Source organism: Rhinopithecus bieti, unplaced genomic scaffold (assembly GCF_001698545.2).
Source record: "Rhinopithecus bieti isolate Rb0 unplaced genomic scaffold, ASM169854v2 scaffold_33070, whole genome shotgun sequence".
NCBI lineage: Eukaryota > Metazoa > Chordata > Mammalia > Primates > Cercopithecidae > Rhinopithecus > Rhinopithecus bieti.
Window position 1 is genome coordinate 397,521 of NW_016814078.1, and position 9,826 is coordinate 407,346.

Genomic DNA, 9,826 nt, shown 5'->3' on the forward strand with positions numbered 1-9,826 from the left:
GGGGTGGGGAAGGGAAGGGAGGAGAAGAGGGAATAGAAGAGGAGGAGAAGAAAGGGGAGAGGAGGGAATAGGAGGAGAGAGGAGGGCCAGGAAAGGGAGAGAAAAAGAAAAGAAGGGAGGGGAGAGGGAAGGGTTGGGTGGGAGGGGGGTGGGGCATGGGAAGGTGAAATTTACTTCAATCCAAAAAATCTGAAAGGCAAACTTGAGTCTGGCTCTATTCAATTTCGTTAATGACTGCAGTCTGTTTGCCTCAGCAAATTCACCCTGTATATTTTGTGCATGAGAAATAGTGCTTCCTGTTTTCTTTTGTTTGCTTTTCTTCCATGATGTTCATTCTGTCATCTGTGCCAGACACTGTGAAAATACCTTAACATTCCTTGCAGGCCTTAAAGATTTTTTAAATTTTTTTCGTATGTTGAACTTAATCTTTTCCAGCTTCTTTTCTATTAAGGTTGTATGGAGGTTTCAGTTATTTTTCTTTGTATTTCTTTTATCCTGCTGTTGCATTTGTAGACATACTGTCTCGTTGCTCTCTAAGATGTGATGTATTATGCATGTCTTTTCTAGTGGATTGGGGTAGAAAAGCAAAAAAGAACTGGTGAGCTAGAAGAGGTCATACCCTCTGAGGAATGTCCACCAATGACAGTGCTGACTGGCTGCATGGATAGTTTGGAGGGGACTGGCTTGGGTGGGAGTCAGAAAAGAACATTTGTTTTCTTTCATCCAGTAGCCTGAATGAGGAGCAATTTTTCTGTTTGTTATAGTGATGGGTAATTTGGAGCACTTCCCTTTGCATGAAGAAATTTGCTATTCTAATCAAAATCTCGTCCCTTTCTACAAACCATTATAAGATACTTATGAAAATAGGCAGATTCAGATTTCCTGTTTGAATTTTTGTCAGCTCTCACTTTTATGCTCATTTGCAGAATCACATAACTATGAAAGGCCAATTAGCTCTAAGTCCCCAGAAAGTGACAGAATAAATTGCTTTCTTCCTAGCAAATCAAGAATAATATTGTGGGTGCAGTGCAAAAGTGTCCACCCAGAGATTTCAGTTCATTTTATCAATCTAATAGAGTGCTTTCGGCCTGTCTTCTGTGACTCAGACTTCCCGTATCCACTTTCCTGTCAGGGCTCTTATATAACACTTCTCTACTTTTGTGTTGAGATAGGATAAATCTGTAAATTCAAGCGGTGCATTGGTCAAGATGCTTACTGTGGAATAGATCTCTTGCCTCAGTCAAAATTTATTGAAGTCAAATCAAGGAATTTAGAGAATTCTCTTTAGCAAGGTTGACTGCAACAAGTTAATATCCCTAAATGCAGCATAGTGGGCATTTGAGATTTTTTTCCACAGAGGGTGGCTGGGATGATATAGCTGTTATCTGCAATAGCTGTGCAATTATGACGGGAGACCATAACATAATTGAGGTTTTCAAAATCCAGTCTCCTCAAAAGATTTTCAGCAGATTACAGCTTCTCTGAGGTACTGCTCCTGCACATGATGTGGGAAAGTTGCTTTCTTTCTCCATATTTCTCTTTGTGAATCTTCTCTACTTCTTAAAGACTTTACCCCTAAGTTGTCTTGAGTTACTCCACTATGCTCAGAAATCTCAGGGCAGCCCAAAGAAAAGAAAGGCAATTATTTCAGCTGTGGACAACCATTGGGCGGGGCTTATAGGAGCTCTGGGGGAGGCCATTCCCAGTCAGTGGCAGGACTAGGATTCAAGGTAAGTTTTATCACTGAAGGAACAATGCGTCTTTCTTGTTTTACATGCTCAGAGTCTCCTCTGAAAGACCCCTTGCCGTGTGTTGTATTGCCATAAGTATTATTCTGGTGCTTTAGAAGGGAGGACAGAATAAGCAGGGGCTTGACTTGGAATTAGTGTTGAATTATTTTGTTTTCTGAAGTCCACTGAAAGATGATGAATTGCTAATCATGTCTTGTTCACATGTTGCACCTACATTGGTATAAATGAATTGAATTCAATCAGTGCTATTAAAATGAATGAAATATTTATTCACCATAATCAGGCACTTAGGCTGCAATTCAATTTTTGTTGTTATAGAGAATGGATACAGGATATTTGAGGAGTTTTGTTCTGGATTCCCATGGGGTTACATACAACATTTATATTAATACCCAATGAGCTCGACATGATTAGTGTCATTAAAATGAATTCCAAAGGGATTAATGAGGATTTAGTATTTGTAGGGAGCTGTTGCTATTCAGAGACTGCCATTGCACAATTCTAAGGTGGCCTCATTTTGTCGGAACTTTCGGATTAGAGATACTCAATACAAACATCTGTACACTGTTATAAGATTTACATTCTTCCCCTTGTTAGAGATGACATTGCTAACTCTACTGCACTACTGGGGCTCATTTAATCTAGCAGTCATTTCAGCAAGCACTTCATAAAAAACAATTATTGAATTAATTGTGTGGTTTCCAGTTCAGTATTCATTTATGGTATCCCTTCCACCTGTAAACTCCTCTCCCAGTTGCCTTGTAGAGGTAAAACTGGATAATTTCACAACCTATAAAATATGTGTTCTTTTTGTTATAATAAAATCTATCACAAGAACTCCACTGGTAGAGAACATACAGTTCTGGTATCATTTTGTCCTGCTTTGGGGAAATAAAACCTTGTCAACTTACCAGAGATAAGTTCATTCAAACTCTGCCTACCTTTCAGCTGTCCTTCCATTAAAAAACTCCTTCACAAACCCTCCCACAGAAATTCAAAAATTCACTGAACGTTTTCTTCCTTGATTTATTTTTAACTACATCAGAAAAGAAGAGTGAGTACTCTGAAGCCTGAACCTATTTTTATAAAGGAGGAAAGTGTTTAATCTTCCCAAATTCTCACACTTTTTTTTTGGACTGGAGCTTCTAAGTTGTACTTTTGTTTTAGTTGTTTGTATATCCCAAAACTTCACAAGGTTGAGCTGGGCACCTTTGTTTCTAAAGTTTATATTTAACCAATTTCCTAAAATGCGCACTATATTTTTGATGAGAGAAACGAGCTGCAAAGATGAACCAGACTGGCAAAGAGCAGTCTTGGAACTGAAACGTGCGAGACTAGAGCACAATAAATTTAGGAATGCACAAATGAGGCCCTTTATTTGATTTCTAAGTGATTTGAAACCTTAAACAGCTAAGGCACAGCATCAAGCAGCTCACTATTTCCATGTTTGCCTTTTTCTCTTATACCTGCAGACCCATAGAGCAATCACACATCCATTTCATATCTTTAATACAGATAACATTTATCCTGCTTACCTGACAACTTAAGGTATAGATTAAACGTCCCCTCACTCTAAAAGAATGTGTTACTTATTTTAATTGCATGGGTTGAATCCAAATCAATTATTCCCGTGTAGAGGCTGTATCTGAGGGTAAAGTGTACATAGTTAGGAAAGTGTGATGGGGAAGCTACCTAGAAACAAACCTAGGGAGCTAGAAGAATCACATGGGAAGTTCCACCTAAACAAAACTGCATTAGTATTTCAAAAAAATCAATGGGGATTGATGCAAAAAAATTTAATTCCTGTAAACCTTTGAATAACTCATGACCCAGTGGATAGCAAGCTTTAGGAAATGGCCTCACTACATTAAACGAACAGTGATCACATGCATCCAGGCAACACCTGTCAATTCTAGCTGGAATTCACAACCACCATTATTCTGTGTTACAGAGGGATACAAGGGGACAAGAATGTGGACCCCTCACATGATTCCTAATGATGCTTAGTTTAAAATACAGTCAGAACACTAGGGAGACTTCGGGGGATGATGGAGCTGTTTTGTATCCTCATTACCATAGTTATACCAATCTCTACATGTGCTAAAACACGTAAAACTGGCCTATACTACAAGGAATCAATTTTACTATAAGTAAATTGAAAAATAATAATACAAAGAGTTATAGTTAAGCTACAGTTTAGGGTAGTTCTGTTGCATGTCACAGAAGAAAAAGAGGGACTCAATTGATAGATTAACCCATTACCAAAAAAGCTAAGAGAAAAAGTTTATGTATTAAGACATAGTAGAAATAGCAATTACGTTTTCAAAAAAGACACTAAAATCATGAAAAAGTGAATGTGCAAAGTTATTTGTTGGGATGCTCGATCAGCTTCTGAACAAAAGCTGACTCCCTAGGCAGGCGTTCAGGCCTCTTATGATATGCTCCTAACTCATCTTTCATGCTGTGTCTCCCTCTGCAGGCCCCAAAATAATTTATCCACAGTTCAGAAATCTCAAAAGTTCTGAACACTCAGTGTTCTTTCATAATTCATTTAGTGGTTGAACCTGATGTCAGTGATATGTGACTATTTGTTTTTATTTCTGTCACTTAGTGTGAATAACTTGCATGTTGCTATAGAAATACCACTTATTTGATTACTAGGTGCTGCCTAGATCCCACAAGGTGTGTTTTAATATATAGCATGTGAATTCCCTTGCTAAAATCTGAAAAATTCCAAACTCCAAAACATATCTGATCTCAAAGGTTTCTGGTAAAGGATTAAGGACTGTGTTTTCAAAAGACTGTTTATGAACAAAACAGATGGTACCACCTACTTCTAATGGCATGTTTCATATGTTTATGCTTTAGCACCTCTGCTAATATCACGACCTGTGTCCTGGATGTACAGTTCTTCTAACTGAGCCTTGTGAAAGAAAGTTTTAATGCCATTGCCTCCAAGAAGACTTCTTTGTATATCCCAAACTGACTTGTCAACACTTTCTTTACTGATTCTAACGTTTTATCTCCTTTTACATTGTAATTGTTATGACAACACAGACTTCTTTGATTAGCCCTAACAGTCTGGGGATGGTTATCACTGCAGCAGAGTTTGCACAAAAGATGTGGATTCATAACTAGTATTGAAATCAGAATATCTCTGGAGCAAAGGTTATGATCGTAGCTACCAGGGCAAGGATGGAGACCAATGCTCCTGTGTCAAGGCTAGAAATAAAGATTTGGCTGAAGCTGAGAACTTACTCTGGTGCTTGGCAGGAACAGGTTGGCATAAACATGGAAAACCTGGTAAAAACACCTATAATAGGAAGACTAGCCACTGTATACTGGTTGATTACCCAATTGATTACCAGAGTCTCTGCAGATATATTAGAGTCATCATTTCATCGAGAGCTCAACTTTTAGAGTAGTTATTATTATCTCCATTTTAGAAATGGGAGACTAAAGTTCAGAGACGGTAAGCTTGAGCAGTGTCACGTAACTAGTAAGAAGCAACGCCAAGATTTAAACTCTGTCTCGCTAACACCCTGGTCCTTGTTCATAATCCCTAAAGAATATTCCTTCAATTTGGGCAAGCAGATAACAAGGATATGTTCTGTTGAGATAGACACTGGAGTTGAGGACTTAGGACAGTATTCAGCATGGTTTTTAATGCATGGTATTTTACCAGTGGGGTAGTATGGCTAACTGTGATCTTACATTTGGCAGCACTGGCATTTTTCTTCATGAACTCTAAAGCTGCACAATTCTTTAAACCTTACAATTCTCCTGTCTCTTAGAATGGATTCTCTGCTTCCAACTTGGGTAGCACATACACCTAAGACTGCTTTTAATGTGACATGAATTCGTGACAAAACACGAGTTTTCTGTGTTTTCTTCAGGATATTACCTCTTTTGGGGTGCTTGAGCCTGACAGAAAGCATAGTATATGGATTCTTTTCCCCAGTAGTAAATAATACAGTATCCTGAATATAATAGGAAATAAATAATTGTTTATGAAATAAATTCTTGCTAGCAAAGATTAGTAGACATGGGCAGCTTGATGGAACATATTGTTGTTGACATCTATTTCATAGTATGAGGCAGTTTATATTTTAAGCTTTGCAGATTTCAGAATAATGTTTAGCTATTTATAAACATTCAAGAAGGAGCTAATAAATTTTATCTTTCTTCAGTTGGGAAAATGTTGGAAACCACATAAATTTTCTCACAATATTATTTTATGATTTCTGTAGATTGAAGGATTTTTGACATGTGGGATCCAATGGGAAAGCATCCGAATAGTGTCAACAAAAAGTTGACATTCTATATTCTGCTCCATTCAGCCTTTCATTCTGAATCCTATCTGTGCAATCTGCAACTTTCACCCCAGGAAAGGAGACTGTAGATGAATTAATGAGAAAGGAGTTAGCATCGGTCCCTCTCAACAATTTATAGCAAGTAAATTAAAATCACCTGTTGGTCCAGCACATTAGTGTTGCTGACTCTGCTCAAATCCTTCAGGATTAGTTTAAACTCAGAGGGATAAATAGACATAAATAAAATGTATTTATTCATCTTTCATTTCACAAAGAAAATTGTAGAAATAGTTGAGAATGTTTTCTTTTCTATTATATCTAGCTTTTCCTCTTCTTGAGAAGAAGAAAAAAAGTAAAATATAAAAGGACATGAAACTCTTCTTTTGTTCTGTAATGTATAAGACATATTCAAACATAGGCTATTCTTTCTTTAATCAATAAAAATTGATAGTGGAAATATTTTCTTAGGTAGCCATATCTACTTTTTAACTGAATGCTTAGGATGTTGACTTTGGATCTCGTTCGACTCTTACTTTAGGAACCAGCCAGACAAAAATCCTGGGTTTTCCACATTGTTATACCAATATCTGTAGTGAAGATACTTTTGTGATCTCTGAGAATGGACTGAGGCAGCTAATTCTCCCAGGACGTCTTTGAAGCATTATGGGTTATACCAACTACTCTCAGTGCTGCCTGTGGTGATCTGACTTTACTTAGAGACACGGAGCCTCAGGGAAAAAAGATTCTTGAATTGCACCTGGGCCCAGCTGTTCCCAAGTAGATCCATTGATTCAGAAATAGTTGAGAATCTTTTAAAAGTACAAATTTTAGAGCTCAGCCCCTACCTACATTTTTAGAATCTCCACAGTCCTGGCAAATATATCTATTTTTAAGAAGTTTTCTAGATAATTCTAATAAGCAGCCAAGTTTAGAAGTCAATTGTCCAATCCAGACCATAATTCATTTATTCTGCAAATGCTTGTTAAGTCTCCATAGCTAATGGTCAACCAATGTATGATTGGTCGACTAGTCCAAGAGATCATCTGCTTGAGCCTCTAGTTTGCTCAAGGAATCTGAATATTTAATGTTTAATTAGAACACACTCAAACCCACATCTTGCTTATATTGAGAAACCCAGACTCTACCACAATATCTTTGAGGATTACGGAGGGATTTACATTTTGCCTAGTCGTCTACATTTCAATTCTCTGCTTTTACTCTATCTTAATTTATACCCTGTATTTCATTTTTCCTTTCCTACATAATCCTTTTCTACATCGCATCACCCTACAGAGGCCACTGTCCAAATCTGTCATTTTCCAACGCTGACAAAAGTCTTTGGGTGGATTCCCTCACCACTTCTTATTCTTCAATATCCCACCTTCCCCAAATAAATTAGTTTTACTTTGCTATGTAGAGCAATTTAATTCTCTTCATCTGACTCCTCAGAGGGCTGCCAGTTACAAGTGTACTGGTTGTGTACTGCACAACTCTATCAGATGCCATTCGTATTAGAGTCTATGTGAGTGACAGCCTCTGGTGTTGAGCAATTCTCAACCTCTCTGGATATGCATGCATGGGGGCTCTACCTTTCCACTAGCCTGCCAGTGTTCCCAGGCTTATTTTATCTCTCCTGCTATAATTTCTAAATCTTAACCATGCATTCTGGTTTCTCTATGTCCCAAGCAAGACTATAGTTATTCAGTTTACAGGAGCGCTGTTGGAATTCTACCCTTACAGTGTTTGGAAACCACCCCCCTACCATCATGTTGTACTTTTGTTGTAGTCCTCCTTTGTACTATTTTTACAGTCTTCCCTTGTGCTCTCTGACTACATGGTTATTGTATCCTTTCTTGTTATAAGACAGTGTCCATTTATAGATCAGGATGTGATGCTTATCTTTAAGAAAATATCCCTGAGGTGGGCTCTTACACAGGATAGAGATATATAGGGAGTGCATCTGAACCATTATCTGGTAGTGCAAGGATTTATAGAGAGTCAAGGGAGGTGGTGAGTGGTTCAGCAGTGGGACTATGGCTCAGCTCTGTTGCTTCCTACTCTGGCAAGCCCTGCAGTCCTGGCAGACTGAGGTACAAGGTGATATCTGAGCAAAAGGAACTTGATAGAATTGGAGACAGGGCAAAAACCAATCTAACAAGAAGACTGACTATACTAAGACACTGAGACATTTAACCTGGGATTCCAAACTTCTCTTATCTGAGGACAGGCTTGATTCTGGAGCTGAATGTTTAGATGAATGTTAAGTGGCAATATCTGTGCTCTTCAATTTTGTAGCCACTAGCACAGTAAGAACTTGAAGTATGGCCAGATGTGGTGGTTCATGCCTGTAACCTCAGAACATTGGGAGGCCAAGGTGGGTGGATCAACTGAGGTCAGGAGTTTGAGACCAGCCTGGCCAACATGGTGAAACCCCCATCTCTACTAAAAATATATTTAAAAAAAAAATAAGCAGGTATTGTGGTATGTGCCTGTAGTCTCAGCTACTCAGGAGACTGAGGCACGAGAATTGCTTGAACCCAGGAAACAGAGGTTGCAGTGAGCCAAGATAGCACCACTGCACTCCAGCCTGGGCAACAGAGTGAGACTCTGTCCCCCCGCAAAAAAAAAAAAAAAAAAAAAAAAAAAAAAAAAAAAGAACTTGAAATACAGCTTCTCTAAATTGATGTGTATTCTATGTGTAAAATACACATCAGATTTTGATAATTTTTTGGAAAAAAACATAAACTATCTTACAAATAATATTTCATATTGCTTATATTAAAATAAATATTTTTAGTTAGGCATTATCCTCACTCTTAATCTATACTGGTTTAAATAAGCTATATAATTAAATTAATTTTATCTGTTTATATTTTTGTTAATGTGGCCACTAGAAAATTTAAAATTAGATGTGTGCCTTGCATTATATTTCTACTGAGGAGCACTGTTTTATATTATGAAGGAGTGAAGCTACAGGAACTCTGATACAGCCTTTAATTTTTTTTTAATTACTGTTTAAATTATTTCTCCTCTATCCCCAATATATGCATATTCACCATTTGTTGAGTATTACCTATTTTCCAGCTGGTTTATAACACTAATCCTCATAACATGCTTTACAATAGATGTTATTATATCAATTTTCAGAGAAAAGAACTGCTTCTTGGAAAAAAATAACAATATATTGTAAGAGTTATTACTTACGGAAGACTTGTGAGGCAGGAATTATATTTATAACACACACATATATATGTGTGTGTTATAGATAATGTATATATGTGTGTGTGTATGTGTGTAAATACACATCCAATTCCAATTTTACACATTTTATACATTTTTAGAAAAATAAAGTTCAAAAAAGTCAGGCTATTTGTCCAAGGTCATGCAGCCAGGCACAACTGAGTCAGGTTCCAACTGGTGCTGACTCTGGAGTTTCTGATCTTTCCATCGTGTATACTGATGAGCAAGTCATATTGTTTGCCAAACATTATTATTTTTAAGAAGCAATTATTATTTTTAAGAATCAATTAATACAAGCAGATAAAGAGACTGGCTTTTATTTTATCAACTATGTGATTATCACTGGGTTATCACTGTTTGAGGTGGAATTAGTGGTGCCCCACTCTCACTATCCTTGTCGCATAGGATGTGTCATTGCACACCTCAAACAGGTTTTTTGCCTTTGCGCTCCCCTTGGCTGAATTAAGTTCTGATGACAGGCTCATTCTGGCCTCACCCTCACTCTTCACCCCAGGGCAGCTG